Raw genomic sequence first — 25,394 nt, forward strand, 5'->3', positions numbered from 1 at the left:
CAGCAGCCTACACCAAATTAACACACTAGCATTGCTATCATTGGCCAGGTCAGATAATAGAAAAGCAACATTGACACAACGAACGTTTGGGCAACCAGACCACACCAGCCTACACCAAATTAACACAATATGGCACAGCTATCATTAGCCAGGTAAGGTAATACGAAAGCAACATTGACACAATGAATGAATGGGCAACCAGAGCAGCACTACAATTCAGTAATGTGCATGATATGAGATAGTACACTCATGTAGCTCAGTATGCAAAACTACCAGGCAGTTTTCCTTACAAAAATCAACATTGTCGCCTTTAACATTTTGCTACAACTAAACTTAGATCAGATAAAGGTTGGATTCTCACACCGATTAACAAAATACATACCGATGTAAAAATATAGTGATATACAACAGGTGCTTACATCAGCATTGGAGCACAGAGAATTCCCGCAAGATACTTTCCTCGAATACGATCCCAGTACAGAAAGTCTTCTATCCTTTAAGCTTATTTTCTGAAAGAGAGATGGGTAAGAAACATGTAGGAAATATGATCAGAATGCTATAAAATTTCACGATGCGAGGATATGCACACGCTTCTTAGAATGGAGTTGACATATTTTTGCTGGACTGGAGTGGACTAGTTCTTTGGCCACTGGAATCTTCTTATTATCAGTGGGAGTTGGGTTTCTCTGTGCTGGAGCAGTATCTATGAAAACTAGAGTTGGTTTATTATCTCCTGGCATTTGGATCTTTTGCAAAGACCTGCTTTGTAACCCTTCAGATTCTAACATAGCCATCTTCCCCTTGCATGCCTTATATAGAAGAATGGTGCTTCAATTATAAAACATGCTACAATAGAGATGGGATAGGTATTGAAGAATAGAAAGGCATGACATATTGACATGTATTCCCTCCATCCGGAAATAAATGGATGGGTCTAGGCATATTTCAGTTCTAGATACATCCAGTTTTATCCATTTCTGCGACATGTAATCCGGACGGAGGGAGTATGATGTAAGAGCTAGGGATACGACATGACAACAGTGTAATAAAACATTACTTGAATGTAAAATTGTATGCTAGCGGAATACATACAGAAAAACACTAAGGCAACATATGCATGTATGATTGGGAAAGTAAGATGGCATTGCAAGAGACCACTAGAACAACACTTCAGTGTAAAAAAGAACATGGTATGGTAGGCAGATGAAGTACATACTGATGAATAACCTGCATAAGATATTGAGAAGCATGATGTCCAAACTAAGCAGATGGCATTGCGATAGAGTAGAATGATAGTACTTGAATTTGAAAACATGTTATCATGAATGGAATAGGTACTGAAAAACAGGAAGGCATGCCATATTTACATGCATGATCAGCAGGCTAAGCACAAGGCATTGCAACAGAGTCGATGCACTCCAGGACATTATATGCATGATGTACCCATATCACGGGCCAAGTTGAGCAAGGACCTTGTGGGGTGAATAGGATTCATCATCTTTCTGCAAGTCTTGTGAAGAACTGCCTTTACATGTTCCATCATATTGGGTATCATTGACGTCAAGTTTGTTGGCCATTACATTTCTCCGTGAGGTTCTTGTGGGTAAATTATTGTGTGCAATTATATCTGACATGCATGGAAGACAAGTAGTAGTTAGATTTATGTAATGAGTGCCTGTAGGAGACGACATAAATAGTAGGACTGGGGTTAACTAGCAGCAACAGGTCTCAAAAACTAAAGGGAGAACACAGATGAAAGCTATAGAATATGTATTGTTTGTACTCGAGATTAACTAGATGGCACACAAAAGTATTAAAGAACAACATAGGTAATACTAGAAGTGGTATAGTACTATAATCACCAGCCTGTGGGATAGCATTGGCTGATGGATGACAACTATGGAATAGCGTTACCTAAATAACAAGTCTCTTAGCTGAACTATGGAACAACGTTAACTCCTGAACAAGACCCATAAGAGATCAGCATGAATATACAGTGAAATGTGATAATCTATTTTCCATTCTTAGATGAATAACAAAGCCATAAATGTTGCACACAAGTAAGATGAGGGTACAACCTATTTGGCCGCCATCCATAGGAGTGAGCATCATGTGCTGACTTGTCGATGGCACTGCACTTGTTGTGGCTATCCATGTCGGGCACGCGCATTCGATGGAGGGAACTGTTGAGTGGGGACTATAGCTCCCTTCTGGTGTATGCTTCCCTTGTTGGAGCAGCTGCGGTGAGTCAGAAGACGGTGTGGCTGAAGATGCAGAAAACGTATAATGTTAAGAATGACACATCTCTCTGATCTGAAGAAATACCCTAAGAGATCAACAACAAGGTACGAGAGTGGTCACACGTCTGTTGACTGAAGACTAAATTGGGGTCACATGATTTTATTTTATTTTGGTACTGTCCGATCTACGCCGGATGGCTTGATGGCCGTCTTGTGCCTCCCGGCTGACACTGTTCGGAATCTTCCCCGAAGAGCCAGCGACCACCGGCAGAGCAGCCTGCCTCCGCCATCCGTGGCCCCGACCAAAACCCCGCTCCCCACCCCACCGCACTGCCGTGGTTGCGCCGCCCCCGGGCCAATCCACAAAGACTCGCCGTCATCCAGATCCGGCGGCGGCAGTACCTTCAACCCACCCAACTCTAAGATAGCCATCTAAGCGCTGCTTCCGCGGTGACTTGCGCCTCCGCTCCTTACGTTAGACACCAGCCAACTGGCAGCCTAGGAGCTCCGCTGCCTCGAGGGGTGCTGCTTCTCATTGGGAATCGATTGGCCCAGAATAAAAATTCAGACAACTGTCTCCTAAATAAAGTGATTTTGAGATGAGGGTGCAACCTATCTGGCGGCCCGGTGAAGTAGGCAGCTCCAGCTGCCGAGTCGGTGATGCCGGCGTGGTTGCGATGGCTACCAGCGGCAGGGAAGCAGAGATGTCGCGACGGTCGACGGCTACGGGGAAGCAGCGCTAGGGCTCTAGACGGATCCGATGTTGGAGCCGCTCCGGCGCCGTGAACAACGGCGGGGGTAAATTGGCTCTGGTACGGTTTTCGCGGCCGTCGTCGAGGCAGCTCCGGCAGCACGGAGTAAGAGGCACACGACCCAGTGCACGACGGCAAATGGACATCGTCTCCGGCATTAGGGAGGAGGGGCTGAGGTTTCGCGGCTCGGGAGAAGGTGATTTGGCGCCCACGAGGTATGAATGGAGAATTGGGAGGGGGAACCATGTCTTACGGACGCATTTGTCTGAAATGTGTGTGTGTGGGGGGGTTACAGTTCTACCCCTGCCTTTGGACTTCTTGGCTTGGGTCTGTGTAGTGAGGGTCGGGGATAGTAGAGTAACTTTGCTTCTCCCAAATAGTGGGCGCGAGCGATTTTGGGCGAGGAGGGCGTGGATTGAAATAGTGGGCGCGAGCTATTTCGGGCGAGGAGGGCGTGTTTTGAAATAGTGGGCGCAAGCTATTTAGGGCGAGGAGGGCGTGTTTTGAAATAGTCGGCACGAGCGATTTGGGGAGAGGAGAGGGTGTTTTTCCGACCATGGTTTATGAATTATTCGGCACATGTCATTTCGACCGAGGAGAAGGCGTGCTTGTATGAAGTTACGAACCTACCCTCAATGTACAACGGGCCAATTGATGCGTGTCCCACATAGGCCGGTAATTTCGCGTCTCCCATTTATTTGCTCGGGCGAATTCCACCGAGCAGAGGGTGTTTAACAGTTCATTCAAATTTTGGGAGAACGAGCATCCACGTCTACCTTACCAAGTCGATTCGAATCAAATTTTGAAATATTAGCTTGCCACTTCTTTTTTAGATGGAGAGATGATGCTCGGGAGTAATGTGTTTTTACATGCTCGTTGCTAATGATTTAATATATGACAAATAGTTGACCCACTCAAAAACGGGAATCAAACCCAAAATGAAATATCTTGATTCAATGAAATAGCTTGTTCACCAGGTCAAAATAGTGAACTAAATCCAAAATTGAACACCTCAATCGAGTAGCATGTTGTACGGTATTATAGTACTCCATGAACATGTTGAAAGTCAAATTAATGAACTTGTTTGGTATATGCATATCTCCGTTCATGTGTGGATTGCAGACAACATGTTCTCCAATTTAAATATTTGAATGCAAGTTTATATAGAAACATGGTTTATACTAGTCTTTGATGCATAAAATGCGACCTCCCCCTCTCTCGGACTCCTGCTCTCTCTCTCTCGCCGACAATCTTCAATTCTGTCGCATGCATCCAACACACAAACCTTTTTGGTCCCTCTCCATCTCTCTATCTTTGTGTGTGTGTGTGTGGGGGGGGGGGGTCTTTCTCGTTCGCATCCATATATACTCCATCTATAGGTCTCTCTCGCACACTATGTATGATTTTCTAGTCCAAGCTAAATATCTTGGGTGCATTCATCGTACGCACACAAATTCCTTGGCTCGTTGCCCGTAACTCTCTCACGCACCACTCTATCGTCTCGGAGCTCTTCCCTCTCTCTCTACTCTCCATCTCTCTGGGTCACACATACACATGCATATATCACTCGCACTCGATAGACCCATCTAAAACTCTATCTCTCTCCCTCGTTCTCTCTCCATCTCACACGCACACACACACAATCTCATGCCTAGCCAAGTATGATGGTCTCTCACTCAATTGTAGGCACACACAGTCCCCTCTATATGTATATGACTAGCTAATTCTTAGTCTCCATCACAAACATGTGCATGGTCTATCTCGCTTTCTCTCGGGGCATCTTTCTATCGCGCACGCACCTCGTCCCTCGATCTCCCAACCATATAGTCCCCTCACGATCTCGAGGGGATCTCTCTATCACAAACACACCCTCCCTCCCTCCCCATGCGTCCACGTTCTCCATGCGTCCCTCTCGACCTTTGTTCCTTGTTGGCCAGACCTCTATTGGACATGTGCTATAGGGGTGTCTCTCTCCGTTGCAAACAATCACGCACTAGCTGTATTCGTGTATCTCCTCACCTTGCTTTTCTATCTTGGAGATGCGTGTGCGATATGTTTGCATAAGAAACGAACAAACACACACTCTCTCTAATTTATTGTTTGTTGTCCCTTTCTATTTCACACACATACTCTTTTTGCACACTCACTCATTCTCCTTCACACGCACTTGATCTCTCTCGACTTAGGCACTCTCTTCGGTCCATAGCATATAGATTTATTGAAAAGTCAAACATCAAAATTTTTGACCATGTACGTGGAGAAAAACATTTACATCTAGAACGGCAAACATATACCATTAGATTCATCATGAGATGTAGTTTCGTATGACGTATCTTTGGTATTGTAGATATAAATAACATTTGCGTAAACCTGGTCAAAGTTTCCAAAGTTCGACTTCTAAAAAGTTTATATGAACTGTATTATCGAGTGGATGGAATATCTCTTTCCCCCTCTCAGCTATCTGACGCACCACTCAGCCTTATCAGGGCTCCTCTATCTCTCTCAAACTTTATATCTCCCTGGTTCACACATACACATGTCTTGCTCGCGCTACATAGACCCATCTAACACTCTACGCCCTTGTTCTCTCTCTATGTGACACGCACCCCCCTAAGTACCACAATCCATCACTCCATCATACGCGCACACTCCCCCCCTAAGTATGATTATCTCTCACTAGCCATCAGGAACACACGTATTGTCTCCTTCCATCCATACGTCTATCTCGATATCTCTCGGGGTATCTTATGTCGCGCACACACCTTGTGATTCGATCTCCCACCCATGTAGTCCCATCACGATCTCCAGGGGATCTCTCTATGACAAACATACACTCTCTCCTCCCCATGTCTGCATTTTCTCCGTACGTCTCTCTCAACTTCTCTCCCTTGTTTGTCATACCCCTCTTGGCCACGTGCTAGGGGTCTTTCTCTCTTGGTTGCAAACAACCACACACTATCTCCTCACCTTGCTTCCGCTGTCGAAGATGCATGTGTGATATGTTTGCATAAGACACACACGCTTTTTCTCTACTTTTATCGTGTGTTGTCCATGCCTCTTTCACACACGCACACACACTTTTTTCAGTCACTCTTTATATTTCACACACACTCTCTCTAGTTAGGTACTCTCTCACGTCCATAAGCATATGGATGTTTTGAAAAGTCAAACCTCAGAAAAGTCTGACCAGGTATATGTGGAGAAACCATTTACATCTGGAATGATCATTAGATTCATCACAACATGTACTTACTTCATACTATCATTTATCTTTGGTATTGTAGATATAAGTAATTTCTTTATAAACTTGGTCAAAGTTTCAAAAGTTTGACTTTAAAAAAATGTTGGCACTAAATTATCGAACAGAGGGAGTAGCTCTTTCTCTCTCTCTCTGCTATCTCTCATGGGCCTCCCCTCTCACTCGAACTCTATATACCGACGGATTATACGGTCACTGTGTCAGTGTATAGCTCTGTATATTGTTTAGTTGACCGGCCAACCAGTCCACATGCTGCCTTGTCAGCTTGTGTTCTCTATCTTCGTGTGCTGGCCCATGTGGAAGTGGGTGAAAATAAGTAAACTAGAGGCCCATCAGACATGCGGTGAAGTAAACAAAGTTGAAACTACTCGGGGTAGCACCCCGCACACTAGTAAATTGAGGGCACACTTCTTCTGTGTGAAGGACGCACTCGTGCACAATTCACCACTGCGTGGTGGCATGCACAGAAGGACGCACTCGCGCACACCCAGCAGGCCAGCACACAACACACACCAGCACATGTGTACACCGACGTCGCCGCCAGCTGAGATGGACGGCGAGGCAGCCAACAAGCGGAGGCGGCTCAAGCCAAAACCGCATCCGGCGAGCCTGTACTTCATCAACAGCCTCCCCGATGACATGCTGCTCGTCATCATCGGCCTCCTCCCCACCAAATCTGCCGTGCGGACCGCCCTGCTCTCCCGGCGGTAGCGCCCCCTCTTGCGTCGCGTCCCCCTCAACCTCACCGTCGACAGCTGCCTCTGCGACGGGGATTGCAAACGCATGGCCGCAGTCCCCAAGATCCTTTCATTGCACCCTAGGCCAGCCAGACACCTTGACATCCGCATGTTTAGTACCAACTGCAAGGTCCAAGCCAAGTTCGACGAGTGGTTCTTATCCCTCGCCCTTGATCAGCTTGAGGAGCTCAGCTTTGAAGCTTGACGATGTCGCTATCTGCCGCTGTCCGCGCTCCGCCTCACGCCAACGCTGCGCGCGCCAGCTTCAGCTCCTGCTATCTTCCCTAGATTAATGTCACGCCCGCCCTTCTTCTCCCTCAACTCAAGCAGCTCGACCTCTTCGATGTTGGAATCTCGAAGAAGGCTATGGATCTCCGATGGATTTATGTGTCTTGGTGGCCCCGCAACAAGACATCAATTGGGAAGAGATCACTCCAGCTGTTCCACGTTATGGTCACTCAGAATGCGCCTTTTTTGAGAGATTGCTTGTATCTGATCTAGAAGGTCCAACAAAAATCATGGTCATTGACGCGCCGAAATTGACAGTGTTGGTGTACTCGTCTAGCAAATTCTCCAAACTCTTTATTGGATCTGTAATCGTTCAGGTACAACACTCATCTTCTTCTCCGTCTTCTTGAAATTCACATTTTTAAATTTCTTCTTGATGTATTTACGACTGTCATCCAGAAAATGTTCCCCACAAGCTTGACCTAGTCTATGCGCACAGTGAAGATCTGGGCAATAAAATCTATCGGCCCCAATCTGGATCAAGTTGTTGGATCCCTTACATGCTTTCCGTGCACGGAGAAGATACTCATCGAGGTGAAACTTCTTTCCTATTAGTAAATGGTAATCACAACGTAGCTCAATTTTTTCGTAATTTTCCCAAATTACGATGACAAGGGTAGTGTTCAAAACTGCATGTACGCACTGCACCGAAAGAAATGTTTTTAGTATTATTTTCTCACGTGATCACCTGCATCATTTTTTGTTGTACTACTATAGTAGCCTAGGCTAGTCATAGTGGAAAGTAACTTAGACTAGTAACTCTATGGTTACCCTAAGAGCAATCATGACCCACAAGTATAGGGGATCAATTGTAGCTCTTTCCGATAAGTAAGAGTGTCGAACACAACGAGGATCAGAAGGAAATGGAAAGTGGTTTTCAGCAAGGTATTGTCTGCAAGTGCTGAAATTGTAAGTAGCAGAGTAGTTTGATAGCAAGATAATTTGTAACGAGCAAGTAACGGTAGTAGTAACAAAAGTGCAGAAAGGTAGCCCAATCCTTTTGAGGCAAAGGACAGGCCAAAACGGTCTCTTATGATAAGCAAAGCGTTCTTGAGGGTACACGGGAATTTCATCTAGTCACTTTCATCATGTTGGTTTAATTTGTGTTCGCTACTTTGATAATTTGATATGTGGGTGGACCGGTGCTTAGGTGTTGTTCTTACTTGAACAAACCTCCTACTTATGATTAACCCTCCCGCAAGAATCCGCAACTATGAGAAAAGTATTAAGAATAAATTCTAACCATAGCATTAAACTTTTGGATCCAATCGGTCCCTTACGGAATAGCGCATAAACTGGGGTTTAAGCTTCTGTTACTCTCGCAACCCATCATCTAATTGCTACTCCACAATCCATTCCCTTAGGCCCAAATATGGTGAAGTGTCATGTAGTCGATGTTCACATGACATCGCTAAGGGAATGATAACATACATACTATCAAAATATCGAACACATATCAAGTTCACATGATTACTTGCAACATGATTTCTCCCGTGACCTAAAGAACAAAAGTAAATACTCACAAATGATAAACATGCTCATGATTAGAGGAGTATTAAATAGCATATTGGATCTGAACATATAATCTTCCACCAAATAAACCATATAGTAATCAACACTACTAGTCACCCACAAGCACCAATCTATAGTTCCGGTAACAAGATTGAACACAAGAGATGAACTAGGGTTTGAGATGAGATGGTGTTGTTGAAGATGTTGATGGAGATTGCCCTCCCCAAGATGGGAGAGTTGATGGTGATGATGATGACGATGATTTCCCCCTTCGGGAGGGAAGTTCCCCCGACGGAATCGCTCCGTCGGAGGGCAAAAGTGCTCCTGCCCAAGTTCCCCCTCGAGACGGCGGTGCTCCATCCCGAAAGTCTTCTCCTTATTTTTTCTAGGTCAAAATTACTTATATACCAGAAGATGGGCATTGGAGGTGGGCCTGGGTGAGCACAACCCACCAGGGCGCGCCTGGGCTCCCTGGCACGCCCAGGTGGGTTGTGCCCACCTGGTGGGGCCCCTCTGATAGTTATTTGCTCCAATAATTCTTAATCCATAAAAAATTCTTGTGAAGTTTCAGCTTATTTGGAGTTGTGCAGAATAGGTGGCCTGACGTAGCTTTTCCAGGTCCATATTTCCAGCTGCCGGAATTCTCCCTCTTGGTGTGTACCTTGCAAATTATGAGAGAAAGGGCATTAGAATTACTCCAAATAGCATTATTATGGATAAAAACATTATAAATAACAGTAAGCAAACATGATGCAAAATGGACGTATCAACTCCCCCAAGCTTAGACCTTGCTTGTCCTCGAGCGAAAACCGAAATCGAGAAACTTGTCGACATGCTTTGAGAGAGAGGTGTCGATAAAAACAAAATACGGACATAGAAGCATCATGTTGATTATTATAACATCAACAAAATTAAACATAGGACTTTTATCATATACTTCTCATGAATAAGTAATAGTTCATCACATAATCGGAGTATAAAGCAAAAACTCTATTAGAAACCAACAAACTATGTTCTCAGTCAACTTTGCAACTACAATTCATCATCTTTCAAGGAAGGGTCACGTATTGGAGCCTTTAGGAAAGTCCACATACTCAACCATCATATAGTCTTGTATGATTGCTAACACTCACCACGTACACATGAGAAAAACGTTTCAACTGGACACATAGAAAGATAGGGGCTTATTGTTTCGCCTCCCAACGTACTCACCTCGAGGGTGATGTCAACAATAATAACTCATGCTATCTATATTCAACTGGACATATGTGCCTAGATCTTTCCTCACCACATGATGCTTGCCAAAGGAGAAAAATAAAAAGGAATAGAAGAAAAACTTTGACTCTTTGCATAAAAGTAAATACATAAAAGTAAAAATAGGCCCTTCGCGGAGGGAAGAAGAGGTTTCCATGCGCTTAATTGTTAGTATGCTCAATCCCTTAGTGCAAAATAACGACACGTTGTATTGCCCCTTAAGATGACAACCTTTATTATGCAGTCTATCGCTTTTATTCTTTGTCATCCAAGTTCGTACAACGCTCAATTTTCTCTTACCCTAAATGATCTCACACATTTAGAAGCAATTTTTATTGGCTTTTTGCACCGATGACAACTTACTTGAGCTTGCTCAATCCCAAGGTAGGTATGGTGAACACTTGAAAATAAGATTTGGGTTTAAGGGTTTTTGGATGCACAAGTAGTATCTCTACTTGGTGTGGAATTTTTGGCTAGCAAAGATAGGGGGCAAGCATCACATGTTAAAGGATCTACGACAATATGACTTCTATGTGAATATAAATAACCATAAACCATTAAGTTGTCTTCCTTGTCCAAAGTCAACAATTTTGGCATATAATATTTTGATGAGGGCTCACAATCACAAAAGATTTCTAGGATAGTATATTTATATGTGAATCTTCTCTTCCCTTATTAATTCGTTCATGAGTTGCATCATTGACTAATGCTATGTTTGTCAATCTCTAATAAAATTTTCTACTTATACTTTTCCTTATGTGGTGCTATCACCTACCATAGGATTAGTATATGATCTTATTGATTTATTTCCTTTCTTTTATTTATTTCCTTTCTATTTTTCTTTCTTATTTCTTTTCTTTTATTTGCAACATGAATGTAAAGAAAGTAAAAACTCAAACTAACTTTATTATATAACTTGCACACGATTACAATGATATAACACTAAGCAAACTCCTCAAAGGAGAAAGGACCGAAATAAACTTTTATTTATCTAAAGCAAAAGATCGAACTAAAATAAGTAAAAGTGAAAAGATAGTGGGATGATACGATACCGGGGCACCTCCCCCAAGCTTGGCGGAAGCCAAGGGGAGTGCCCATACCCGATACTCAATTCTCCTTTGGTGATGAAGAAGATGATTGTGGTGATGAAGAAGAGATCTTGTCCTCGGATTGTCATGGCAGTGGTCCACCATCATAAGCGGAGGAGTGATTCTCACGGGTCCTGCAACTAGCAGCCAAACTCATACCTTTAAACCTCGCCTCATATTGAAAGACTTGGTTTTGGAGGTCATAGATCTGGCTTTGGAGGAAGTTGATTTGCTCGTTGAGGGTCAAGACGATGTCCTTCATGGGCTTGCCATCCACCTTAAGATCATGGGAGAGGTCCATAATCATAAGATGGTTGGTGTTGAGTCCAAGCTCAACCATCCCCTTGCACCGGAAGACGTCTTGCTCCATAGCTTCAAGCCTGGCCTCCACGGTTCCCGTCCCCTTGGGACATGGCACATCGCGGAGGTGAAGCACCCACTCATGCATCTGGATGGTTTGAGTCTGATGCACCACCTCCCGCAGATATGGGTTGATGACGTTCTTGAAGAACTTGTCCTTGGAGGGGCTTGAAGAGGCCATGGTAGATGGGATCTGACAGAAAACAACAAGGAAAAGAGAACAACGTATTTTCTCCGCGATACGGTGGTTAATAGGTTCAGAAAGTATATATAGATTTTTTATCTTGCAGGACAAGCATACGGAAGAAAAATGGAGTGCAGAAGGTGTCCCAGGTGGGCACAACCCACCTGGGCGCGCCAGGCAAGCCTGGCGTGCCCTGGTGTCTTGTGCCCACCAGGGGACGTTTCCTGGAAGTTTCTTTATTTTGAAAATTCTTAAATATTCCAAAACTGATAAAAAATATTTTTGCGGATTTTTTGGAGTCCGTTTACTTACTGTATCACATACCTCCTTACTTTCACGATTCTGGAGTGTTCCAGAAGGACTATTTTATGTGTTCTTCCGGTGTCAATGTTTGGAATATTACTTTCAACATTAATGGGCGTACCTGAGATATAATGCTTTATTCGTTGCCCATTGACAACCTTCAGGTTAGTACCTTCGGGATTATTTATTTTGATGGCTCCAGACCAATAAACCTCCTCGATTACATATGGGCCTTCCCATTTTGAGAGGAGTTTTCCTGCAAAGAATCTGAAACGAGAGTTGTACAAAAGAACAAATTCTCCAACTTTAAATTCACGCTTTTGGATTATTTTGTCATGCCATCTTTTAACTTTTTCTTTGAATAATTTTGCATTTTCATAAGCTTGGGTTCTCCATTCATCTAATGAGATAATATCAATAACCTCTTTTCACCAGCAAGTTTGAAATCATAATTGAGTTCTTTGATTGCCCAATATGCTTTATGTTCTAAATCAAGAGGCAAATGACAAGCTTTTCCATAAACCATTTTATAAGGAGACATACCCATAGGATTTTTATATGCTGTTCTATAAGCCAAAAGTGCATCATCTAATTTCTTAGACCAATTCTTCCTGGACAAATTAACAGTCTTTTGCAAAATTAATTTTATTTCTCTATTGCTAAGTTCAACTTGACCACTAGACTGAGGATGATAAGGTGATGCAATTCTATGGTTAACATCATACTTAGCAAGCATTTTATGGAAAGCATCCTGAATAAAGTGTGAACCACCATCAGTCATTAAATATCTAGGGACTCCAAACCTTGGGAAAATAACTTCCTTAAGCATTTTAATAGAGGTGTTGTGATCAACACTACTGGTTGGAATAGCTTCTACCCATTTAGTAACATAATCAAAAGCAACCAAAATATGTGTATGCCCATTAGAGGAAGGAAAAAGTCCCATGTAATCAAATCCCCAAACATCAAATGGTTCAACAACAAGTGAATAATTCATAGGCATTTCTTGACGCTTACCGATGTTACCTATTCTTTGACATTCATCACAAGATAAGACGAACTTACGGGCATCCTTGAAGAGAGTAGGCCAATAAAATCCAGACTGCAATTCCTTGTGAGCAGTTCTATCTCCACCATGATGCCCTCCATAAGCTTCAGAGTGACATTTTCGTAGGATTTGTCCCTGTTCATGCTCAGGTACACAACGTCTAATAATACCATCTACTCCTTTATAAAGATGTGGGTCATCCCAAAAGTAATGTCTTAAATCATAGAAGATTTTTTTCTTTTGTTGGTATGTAAAGCTAGGTGGTAAATATTTAGCAACAATTTAATTAGCATAGTCAGCATACCAAGAAGTGCTATGAGCAACATTTATTGCAGCTAACTGCTCATCAGGAAAACTATCATCAATAGGTAGTGGGTCATCAGGCACATTTTCAAGCCCAGAAAAATCATCAGCTAATGGGTTCTCAGCTCCTTTTCTATCAATGATATGTAAATCAAATTCTTGTAACAAGAGAACCCATCGAATAAGTCTAGGTTTAGCACCTTTCTTTTCCATAAGATATTTAATAGCAGCATGGTTTGTGTAAAAAGGTCTAAATTTATCACAAGCAAACACAACTACTAAAAAATCGTTTTCAGTAGTAGCATAATTTCTTTGAGCACTGTCTAGAGTATTACTAGCATAATGAATAACATTCAGTTTCTTATCAACTCTTTGTCCTAGAACAGCACCAAGAGCATAATCACTAGCATAATTTCCAAAGGCAAGTTCCAATCAGGTGGTTGAACAGTAGGTGTAGAAATTAAAGCTTTCTTGAGTGTTTCAAAGGCTTCTAAACAATCATCATCCAAAACACGGGGAATATCCTTTTGCGAGAGACTAGTGAGAGGCCTAGAAATTTTAGAGAAGTCTTTGATAAATCTCTTATAGAAACCAGCATGACCTAGGAAACTACAAATACCTTTTATATCTTTAGGACATGGCATTTTCTCAATTGCATCAACCTTAGCTTGGTCCACTTCAATACCTCTTTCAGAAATTTTATGACCCAAGACAATGCCTTTCGTTAACCATAAAGTGGCACTTCTCCCAATTTAAGACAAGATTTGTTTGTTCACATCTATGCAAAACTCGCTCAAGATTGCTTAAACAATCGTCAAAAGACTTCCCATAAACAGAAAAGTCATCCATGAAAACCTCAACAATCTTTTCACAAAAGTCAGAAAATATAGAAGTCATATATCTTTGAAAGGTAGCAGGTGCATTACATAAACCAAAAGGCATATGTCTATAAGCATAGGTTCCAAAGGGACAAGTAAAAGTGGTCTTTTCTTGATCAGGTTGAGAAACAGGTATTTGTGAAAAGCCAGAATATCCATCAAGGAAGCAAAAATGTGTGTGCTTAGATAATTTAATCAATAAAAGGCAAAGGGTAATGATCTTTTCTAGATGCTTTGTTTAATTTTCTAAAATCAATTACCGTTCTATAGCCTATAACAATTCTTTATGGAATAAGCTCATTCTTATCATTAGGAACAACAGTTATACCTCCTTTCTTACGAACACAATGAACATGACTCACCCATCTACTATCAGCTATGGGATAGATTATACCTGCTTCCAGAAGATTTAATATTTCCGTTCTTACCACTTATTTCATCTTCGCATTTAACCGACGTTGGTGATCAACAACGGGTTTAGCATCAGGTTCCATATTAATTTTGTGCTGACATAGAGTGGGACAAATGCCCTTTAAATCATCAAGAGTATATCCAATAGCAGCTCGGTGCTTCCTTAGAACTTTCAATAGTCTTTCTTCATCATGTTATGAAAGGTTAGCACTGATAATAACAGGATATATTTTCTTTTCATCAAGATAAGCATATTTCAAAGTGTCTGGTAATTGTTTCAATTCAAACACAAGATCACCTTTAGGTGGAGGTGGACCTCCTAGAGTTTCAACAGGCAAGCTGTGTTTAAGCAAAGGACGTTGTTCAAAGAAAATATTATCTATTTCATTTCTTTCATGCATATGAAAATCATTTTCATGGTCTAGCAAACATTGTTCTAAAGGATCAGTAGGGGGCACAACAATAGAAGCAAGACCAATTAATTCATCTTTACTAGGCGATTCTTTTTCATGAAGCTTTCTACTAAACTTGGAAAAATTAAACTCATGAGACTCACCACCAAAACTAACACCGACAGTTTGTTTCTTACAATCTATCTTAGCATTAACTGTGTTCAAGAAAGGTCTACCAAAGATAATGGGACAGAAGCCATCTTGTGGGGGGGACCAAGAACAAGAAAATCAGTAGGGTATTTTATTTTCCCACACAAGACTTCAACACCTCTAACAATCCCAATTGGTGATATAGTGTCTCTATTAGCAAGTTTAATAGTAACATCTATGTTTTCTATTTCTACAGGTGCTATGTCTTTCATAATTTCTTGATATAAGGTGTAAGGAATAGCACTCACACTAGCACCTATGTCACATAAACCATGATAACGGTGATCTCCTATTTTAACTGAGATGGCAGGCATGCCAACAACAGGTCTATGTTTATCCTTTTTATCAGGTTTGGCAATTCTAGCAGCTTCTTCACAGAAGTAAATAACATGCCCATCTATATCTTCTTCTAAGAGATCTTTAACCATAGCTATGCTAGGTTCTACTTTAATTTGTTCATCAGGTTTAGGTGTTCTAATATAGATTTTGTTAACCACAGTTGAAACTTTAGCATATTCCTTTATCCTAACAGGGAAAGGTGGTTCCTCAATATAAGCAGAAGCAACAACTGGATCAACATTATAAATTATAGTTTCTTCTTTAATTGGTACCGGTTCTTTGATTTCTTCTTTAATAGGTGGGTGATATTTAAAGCACTTCTCTTTAGGGAGTTCAACATGAGTAGCAAATGATCCAAAAAAGGAGGCTACTATCTCAGAGTCAAGTCCATATTTAGTGCTAAACTTTTGAAAAGCATCGGTATTCATAAAAGATTTAACACAATCATACTTAAGCTTAATACCTGACTCTTTACCTTCGTCGAGTTCCCAATATTCAGAGTTCCGTTTAATTCTTTCCAAAAGATCCCACCGGAATTCAATAGTCTTCTTCATAAAGGAACCAGCACAAGAAGTATCAAGCATGGATCGATCATTATGAGAAAGCCGAGCATAAAAATTGTAGATAATAATTTCTCTTGAGAGCTCATGATTGGGGCATGAATATAACATTGACTTAAGCCTCCCCCAAGCTAGAGCGATACTTTCTCCTTCACGAGGCCAAAAATTATATATATAATTCCGATCACGATGAAGTAGATGCATAGGATAAAAATTTTGGTGGAACTCCAAATTCAAACGATTCCAATTCCAAGATCCAATATCATCGCATAGACTATACCATGCCAATGCTTTTCCCTTCAAAGATAAAGGGAAAACCTTTTTCATAACTTTATCTCCGGGTAAACCTACAAGCTTAAACAATCCACAAATTTGTTCTACATATATCAAGTGCATATTAGGATGTTCGGTTCCATCTCCTGCATAAGTATTAGCTAGCAGTTGTTCTATCATACCCATAGGAATTTCATACTCAATATTTTCAGTAGGTGCAGTAGGTTGAGGGGTAGCTAATTGTGGTTCCGGACGAGGTGAAGATACCCCGAACAAACCCCTCAAAGGATTGTTCTCCATAGTAACAAGTGACAATAAATCTCAGCACACTATATAAATGTTTCCTTACCAAATTCCACTTACCAAAGGCGCTTCACTAGCCGGCAACGGCACCAGAAAATAGCCTTGATGACCCACAAGTATAGGGGGATCAATTGTAGCTCTTTTTGATAAGTAAGAGTGTCAAACCCAATGAGGAGCAGAAGGAAATGACAAGTGGTTTTCAGGAAGGTATTGTCTGCAAGTGCTGAAATTTTAAGTAGCGGAGTAGTTTGATAGCAAGATAATTTGCAACGAGCAAGTAACGGTAGTAGTAACAAAAGTGCAGCAAGGTAGCCCAATCCTTTTGAGGCAAAGGACAGGCCAAAACGGTCTCTTATGATAAGCAAAGCGTTCTTGAGGGTACACGGGAATTTCATCTAGTCACGTTCATCATGTGGTTTAATTTGTGTCCGCTACTTTGATAATTTGATATGTGGGTGGATCGGTGCTTAGGTGTTGTTCTTACTTGAACAAACCTCCTACTTATGATTAACCCTCCCGCAAGCATCCGCAACTACGAGAAAAGTATTAAGAATAAATTCTAACCATAGCATTAAACTTTTGGATCCAATCTGTCCCTTACGGAATAGCGCATAATGTCGGGGGTGTCGTGCGACATATGCCAAAGGATAGCTTATCATGGAGGGGGCTAATAATACGTCGCCGGTGCCAGGAAACGGGATAAGGCGCAAACATGCCCACCGGCGAATACACAGGTTCGAGGCTCTCCTAGGAGATAACACCCCTACTCCTGCTCTGCGGGGTCTCCGCGTGATCACTCAAGCAACAATGGTGGCTACAAGTTTGCTCCTTGAGCTGTTTCTCTAGAGGGGGAAGGAGAACAAGGATTGCCCTAGCTTCCTCTCTCTATATGCGTGTGTGGGTGGACTAAGGTCTGAACCCTTGCATGGGTGCTCTGGGGGTTATATAGGCCTACACCCTAGGGGTACAAAGGTAATCTGGCCGGGTGTACGACCCGGCTGTCAGTGTCTATGCTCGCTGGCTTCTCCGCCGGCCATCGGGGCCCAATGCCTGGTGGGCCCTGCTGGCTTTCTCATACTTAGCCGATAGGCTGCGCCCGCCGCTGGCGGGTCCTGCCGGCTGCTTAGTACTGTGGCAATGCCACTGATGATGTGTGCTTTGTTGAGGAAGGCGTGGCTATAGTGCCGCCGCCTGGGGCGGGCGATCACTGTAGCCACTCCCCGTCTCTTCTAATTAATGGCGCATGGACTTTGAGGGAGGGGGAGGGCCGCCTGCTGGGAGTCGGCCTCCCCCCGTGCCGACTGATGGGAGCCCACCACCTTCTAGCTTCTCACGGACAGGTAGGGCCCGCCGCCTGGGGCCGTATCAACAGCCCGTAGTGGGAGCATGGCCTTCTCTACCATTGGTGACGTCATGGGTTGTGTGGCAACAGTGTCGCGCCGGGTGGGGGATGTCCGCCCAGTTCGCCACACTGTGGCCACGCTCTGCCCTGGATTTGGGGGTGGCAGGCTGCACTGTAGCCACACCCAGTCTCGTCGTCTTTATGTGGCGCAAACTTCAAGGGGGAGAGGGCCGTCTGCTAGGTGCCGGCTTCTCTGGAGGCCGCCTGCTAGGAGTCGGCCCGCTCAGCGATCGTCTGTTGTGCTGTGCCGCCTTCTGGCAGCCGGCCATATGGACCAGTCGGCCCTAAGAAGGCGGCCTTTGGTCTTTGATTCTTGAGGGGTGCAGCTAGCCCTGATGCCTTGAAATACCATGGGAGGCTGATGAGGCTACCCGTGGTCATTTACTCCGACAGTAGTCCCCGAAGCTGGTGGGGCGCCGCGGCTGAGAGAGGCGAGGGGCCTTAGTGGCTTCCTACTCTGAGTGGCTAGTTGATCTTGCTCCGTCCGTTTTCCGAAGCGCCGACCGTCAGGAGTCGGACGTGACCAGGCAGGCCGCCTGGTGGTTTTTGAAACTTCTCGGCGGGAGTTGGGTGGCGCGCCAGCCAGGCGCCAGGCTCGCCGCCAGCTATCTGTGCGCCACGTGGCGCCACCCGGCCAGGCCGCCTGCCAACCCACGCGCGCGACGGGAAGTCACCACAGGCCGGGGCCCACCACTACCAGGCCTCGGCACACACGCGGATCCGTTGTGACCGAGGCGAAGGGTTGGGGTTCTGTGGCGTATTTACTTTGCGCCGTTACCGTGCGGTAAATGCGGGGCCGTGGGGTCGTGGGCACAGTTAATCCCACGATCCCCACGCCCCGTCCCCTAGGCTTCGCAAGCAGGGGCTATAAATAGGGGGGAGGGGAGTAGCACTAGCACGCGCGCCCTCCTCTCCCTCTGCCATTTTTCTTCCTCTTCCTCTTCTTCGTGGCCGCCCCACTCCCGCGTCGTGTCGAGGTGCTGCCGCGGCCCGTCGTCACCTAGCCCATCCTCTCCGCCGCGCCGTCGCCTCGTCAGAATCGACTTTCCATGGCGCACGAGCGGGCCGGAGACTGGGACGGATCGAACATCATCGAAGACCACATCACCTTCCTCCGCAACACGTGGCGGCTGCCCGACGAGGGCTACGTCCAAGCGCGCGTTCCGCCTGCAAAGGAGATCTCGCCGGCACCAGAGGAAGGTGAGCGCGTCGTCTTTCGGTCGCACTTCCTCCGTGGCTTCGGCCTACCGGCGAGCGGCTTCCTCCGATCCTTCCTTCAATTCTACCATCTCTAGCCGCACCACCTCACATCGAACACAGTGGTGCAGCTGTCGGCCTTCGTCACGCTCTGCGAAGGCTACCTCGGTGTCCTCCCCACCCTCGAGCTTTGGGGGGAATTCTTCTACACCAAACTCGGTACCTCCGCCAAGAACGAGGCAGCTTAGTGCGGGGCCTTCATCGCGGTGCGGTGCCCGGGTGCTGGGAACCGCTTCCCGTCCCTCAGCTTGACGCAGTCGGTCAAGATGTGGCAAAAATCATATTTCTACGTCAAGAATGTCAACCCGGCGATCGACTTCGTCAACCTGCCGGCTTACAAAGCCGGCCCGCCGGCGGAGCCCCACACCAACTGGGCTTTCAAGCCGAGGACGCTCTCGGCCGCCTCCGCCGCCACCGTCGCCCGGCTCAAGGTGATGACGGACTCGGAGGGCCTCAAGTCCTCCGATTTGCTGACCGCCTTTGTGGAGCGTCGGGTTCTCCCTCTTCAAGGCCGGCCTCATCTGATCAGCCGGATGAGCGGGCATCGAGACCCGTGCCGGATGTCCACCAGGGAGATGCCGGCCACGGAGGTGGCCCGCCTGGTGAATGAGATCTCGAACTGCAAACGCTCGGAGTCAAAGTGGCAGTTCGGCAAGCGGCCGTATTCCCGCGCACACCCGCCGCCTGCGGTAAGCTTCTTGACTCTTGGTCTTTTCTTTGTCTGGCGGGTTCTGCTTTGCCGACTGATCAGTCGGACTTGACGCAGCTCCTCACGACCCAGCCGGCAGCCGACACCCTGGCGCAGGGCTGGGAGTACCTGCCGGACCGATCAGTGAGCGATGCGGATGACCCCAACTTGGGGGCGGCCGCCATGGAGGAAGACGACGCCACAGGCGGTGTCGACGGAGCAGGCGGCTCTGGAGGAGGAGGCGGCCTCGAGGACTGGCCAGACGATGAGGAGGAGGAGCACGCGTTGCGCCGCCCGCCGGTCGCCAACAGGGCGGAGGCGAGTTCCTCAGCAGCGCCGACTGAGCCAGGCAACGCGCCAAAACGTCAAGCCGGCTCGACGCTGCAAGGCGGCCGGCCGAAGAAGCCCAAAGGCTCGGCCGCAACAACCATGCGGGAGGAAGCCGCCGAAAAGGCGACCCGATTCTAGAGGGCCCCGAAACAGCCGCCGACGGTGTCCGCGTAAGAGCTTGTCTTTTCCTCTGCTTTCCTTTGTCTTTTTTGCAAACTCCTTCTGAATTCGTCTTGTCATCTATTTATATATAAAACGTACTTTACGGGCTAACCAGAAAAAGAAGACTAAATCATCTTCACGGCCATTGCATTGGGGTGTTTCCAGGCTTGCACGCATACATCCTTCCTCCTCTCAGGTTAGCGATCCAGACTTCCACCTCTACGTCCTTCCTCCTCTCTCAGGTCTTTTTTTGGCTCAAGCAAATAGGGCTGGAAGGCACATGTCGCCCCTCCAAGGTGGCTCTCGCAACATATGCAGCATGACCAGCGGCCCAAGCCAAGATGGGTTTGTTGATCGCTTCTCCCAAACAATCCAACCCTGCACGGATCATTTGCATGTATTCTCTTTTGTTTTTTCTTCCTAATACCATATACATTGATCTCAGGATCAATCTTACGGCTTCTCCCAAACAATCCAACCCTGCATTGATCATTTGCATGTATTCTCTATTGATTTTGTTCCTAATACCATATACAGTAATCTCAGGATCAATCTTACAGTCCATCACATATTGTTTACACCAATCTCACAATCAATCTCATGGCCCCATAAACAAAACCCATGATAGATTAGATTTGTACCCATCACAGGCAACCCTCCAGCTTTTTACTTGTCGTTTTTGCAGATGATGTAGCTATTACTCCAAATAAATATACACGACCATGATGGCTTTCCCTCAAAATAGAAAAAGAACTCTCACAAGCAAGTGCCTGAATATCCTCAATTGTGCCATCGGTCCATGGAGCGAGCCTCCAGTAAGTACCATCTGCACAGATCAAAATCAATAATCAGTCAAGTTGGTATGACTAAGAGGTAAGTAGCTAGAAAGTTCAATCCAGATCTACAATTTAACATTCATGAACCTGGTATTTCTTTTAGGGGTGTGTAAAGGACTAAAAATAACACAAAGTGTACAACATAAAAAATTACGATAGAGAAAAAAATAAATCGTCTATCATTTTCTTTTCAGTACCAAAAAGAACAACTAGACATTATGAATTTTAAATTGATGCTGAATTAGGAAACTTGAATAGGACATTGGAGAGGGCGGATATGGAATCCTGGGACGTCAGAAACCCAAGCTGCAAATGAGTATGTGGTGCGATATTCTGGTACGAAGAAAGAACTTCAGGTAGAGCGAGAAGCATGCCATCTTTCAGACTACTACCAACAGGGCAAGGTTGACTTGCCACTATTGAGAGAGCCGCAGGATAACCATGCCAAATTGCCAAGGAAACACTACATGCAAAATATTCAGATTGTACAAGTCCATGTCCGCTTTCACATCAACAGGAGGAAAGGTAGACACGAAAATAAACAATGGTTGTGGAACTTATGTATTTGGAATGAACGGCCAAAAATACCTCAGAATAGGAACTCTACTACCTGAAGGTAAAGGCGAACCACGCACAGTGCAGTTATGCACCTATGAACCTACAAATGAGGTAAAAACAGGATTAACACGTCAGCATCAGAAGATACAAGGGAGTCAACAGATCATCACATTGTCGAGGGCCTTAAAAATATGTTGGATAGAGATAATAGACTAGCAAAAACACTCAAAATGGCAACCGAAGTTGCAGGCTTGATTGTGAATGATACAATAGGGAATAGAAAAGGATGGATATCATTGTTCAGTAAAAGGCCACTAGGCCGAGAAGAATATCAAAGAACCATTCATAATTCATGGCTATGCACTATCCATTATTATTCCCCTATAGAAAAGATGGGTACAGAGGAAATATACAAGCAACGTTTACGAGTCGAAGAGTCGACGAGTCGTTCCAAGGTTGAGACTCATAGGCTAGTCTAGACTAGTGCGAGACTAGTCAACATGGTACTGTAGCACTGAACTTACAGTACATAACTAATAATACCTAGTAGTAGTATGTAGTATTACACTATATAAGTATACAAGTACAGTATACAATTGAAACAAGCAAAGTGGAGTCACTGAGGCAGAGCAGTACCAACAACTAGCAGCAAGCACAGCAGCACCAGCAGTCTATCTGCGAGCAGAGCAGCACCAACAGCAAGCAGAGCAGCACCAGCAGTCCAGCAGCGGAGCAGAGCAACAGCAACGGCAAGCCAAGAAGAAAGAGGAGGAGAAAGGAGGGGCAAGGCAGAGCAGCACCAGCAGTCCAGCAGCGAGGCAGAGCAGCACTGAGGCTCACCTGCCTGAAGAGGAGAAGAGCACGAGGGGCCGGCGGCGCGAGGAGGGGCGCGAGACGAAGGAGCAGGAGGGGCGCAAGACGAAGGCGATGGTGGAGCTTCAGATCCGCGATGTGGGGCCGGCGACGGTGGAGCTTCAGATCCGCGGCGGCGGGCGTCCAGCGGCTGGCGGCGCGAGGAGGGCTCGACGGGCGCGTCCAGCAGCCGGCGGCGCGTCCAGGTGAGGAGGGGAAAGAAAGGATTAGGTCTCCCACAGGATGAGGCATCGTATTTATACTCCCCCAGTTTTTTGAGTCGTTCGACTCGAACATGTCGACTAGTCTGGACTAGTCGTCGACTAGTCGATGACTAGCTCGACTCGTACAAGTAGTCTACACGAGAAACCGAGTCGACAGCCAGTTTGCGACTCATAGACTAGTCGAGCGACTAGTCTAGACTAGTCGTTCGACTCGTAATCGTTGTATACAAGATATATTAAAAGAAGGTGCAAAATGCAAGAGAAAGCATGTAACAATGTTGGAATACAATGAGTCATATACAACACCATACTAACCAATCGAAACACTTCTTGGTGTGTGAAAAGCTTAAACTGCAGTTAAATGTGGATGCCCTAGCATCATTTTATAGTACAAACTGGACTGGATCAAAAGACACCAAGGACACCTAAGAACGGAATTATATGCTGGCTTGCAAGAGGCAATAGAAAGAGGAGACACAAGGGATGAACAGGTACGAAAGAGAATACTACTTCCATGCTCTGTTTATAAAGTGCCCTACTTCAGACGCTTCAGCATTGCTTAAGCGGTAAGGCGCCCTGGCAGCGCCTTAGAAATATACCCGCTTTAGGCCCTTAGGCGTCGCTTAAGTATCAGAGCGGATGGTGCTCGCTTTAGGTTGCTTTACCACCTTATAAACCATGCTGCCATGTGCCATCCAGCTTCATAGATAGCCCAAGATACAAATCACAAAACTACCAAGATGCTATGGCAATATGTCAGTGACCTGGATATGCAGACCAATTTGTGACATTCATGTTCAACGCAGCTTGGCCGGAGATACAGTCTATGCTACAGGAAGTAGGCCAAGCTGCATCAGGAAGACCTGATATTGTTCACTGAGTGTTCCACATAAAGCTCAAGGAGTTCATGAGACACAAGAGAAAGGGGTACTTAAAACACTTGCAAGTAATACCATGCTGACTTGATCCCACCGGTTATTTTCTTTTCTATAGCAAATAAACTAACAACGAGGACATATGGTCAAGAACATAGTCAACAAAAAAATATTCAAAGGGTAGGAACTGAAAACACGTGTACATATGCTACTAGCCGTTTTAGATAACCATAAGTAGATGGAAAATTGGTACACTGCAAACTATCCTCAAAATAAAACTGAATTTCTATGCACACATGGTATGGCAGAATGGATATGATCTACTACTCGCAGAAGTATTGGTACATGCATCAACATTCGATGGAAGTAGCTCAATAATACCAATAAGTCGACACTATTGTACTACCTCCATTCCAAAACGGATATTATCTAACATTTGAAGCAAATTCTATTGTACTACCTCCATTCCAAAATATAAGACATTTTGGTAGGATAAAATGGCCTACCAAAAAGTCTTATATTTTGAAATGGAGGTAGTACGACAATAGTGACAACTGACAACATCCATGGATTGTTATAGTTCATATGTAAAATGTAATAGCGCCCATTTTCATATTCACTTATAAAAATTAATTCCATATTTGGAAAATAGTAAAACTAAAGCTAATTACAAATGAACTAATTAACTTCTTAGATGTGTTGAATATGAATGGGGGCAGGGGGCCTAACACTTCAGATACCGGTCCCAAGTACGGGAAAATGTGTATGGGGCCATAAATAGATTTACATATTTCACTAACAAGTTGTGCCTTCATGTACATTATATTGCTTTAGCCATACATATGCAGAGAAAGGATAAGAAACAAGAAAAAAATACGAGTATGAGATAGGCAGGAAAGGAAGAAGGGGGACCTGCAGGTGAAGAATGAGCCACCGAAGTCAGGCTTCCACTGTCGAGGATGAAGATGACCTGCCGGGGCGCCTCGCTCCGGGACGTCCACGATGCGATAGAAGACAACACCACCAGCATCCTCACAATCGAGGTGGATTCAAGCAGGATGTGGGAGACAAGATCCACGCCCACATCGCCACCAAGGACGCCGACGACAGCAGCACTGTCAAGATCGACAAGCTAGCCTTCTCCATTGCGTAGCTTCTCATTGAGCCCTGCTAATCCTACATCGCCATTGACCGGCCTGGCAGATCGAGGAGGCTTACAGGGAGCCAAATCAGGCGCACGAGATGGCCACCCCGTCGCCGCGACAGTCAGCCGAGCTGCAGAGGTGCGTGCAGGGGCAAATTTGACAATTTTGACCTCGAAACGAAATAAATTCACAGAATGAACTGGGTGCGAAACTATTTCACACCCCTAACCCTTTTGTGTAGCGCCAGCCACGCCGGCGCCACACCCTACGGTGCAGCGCCTAGCTCCGGGGCGTTGCACCTCTGTCCACCGTGGCAGCCCACGGGCCCGCACCCAGCAGTGCAACGCCTCCGAGCTAGGCGCTGCACCTGT

General features: G+C 45.0%; 1 long non-coding RNA gene across 1 annotated transcript; it reads right to left on the bottom strand.

The window, feature by feature from the left end:
• Window positions 1-21,018: 21,018 nt before the first annotated feature.
• Window positions 21,019-25,166, bottom strand: LOC109768829 (uncharacterized). The gene is made up of 3 exons (XR_002234184.2): window positions 24,791-25,166; window positions 21,980-22,027; window positions 21,019-21,359 (listed from the first exon to the last, which is right to left on the bottom strand). It is a non-coding gene; the product is annotated as an uncharacterized lncRNA (long non-coding RNA).
• Between the last annotated feature and the right edge of the window lie 228 nt (window positions 25,167-25,394).

Source organism: Aegilops tauschii, chromosome 1, assembly GCF_002575655.3.
Source record: "Aegilops tauschii subsp. strangulata cultivar AL8/78 chromosome 1, Aet v6.0, whole genome shotgun sequence".
Taxonomy (NCBI): Eukaryota; Viridiplantae; Streptophyta; class Magnoliopsida; order Poales; family Poaceae; genus Aegilops; species Aegilops tauschii.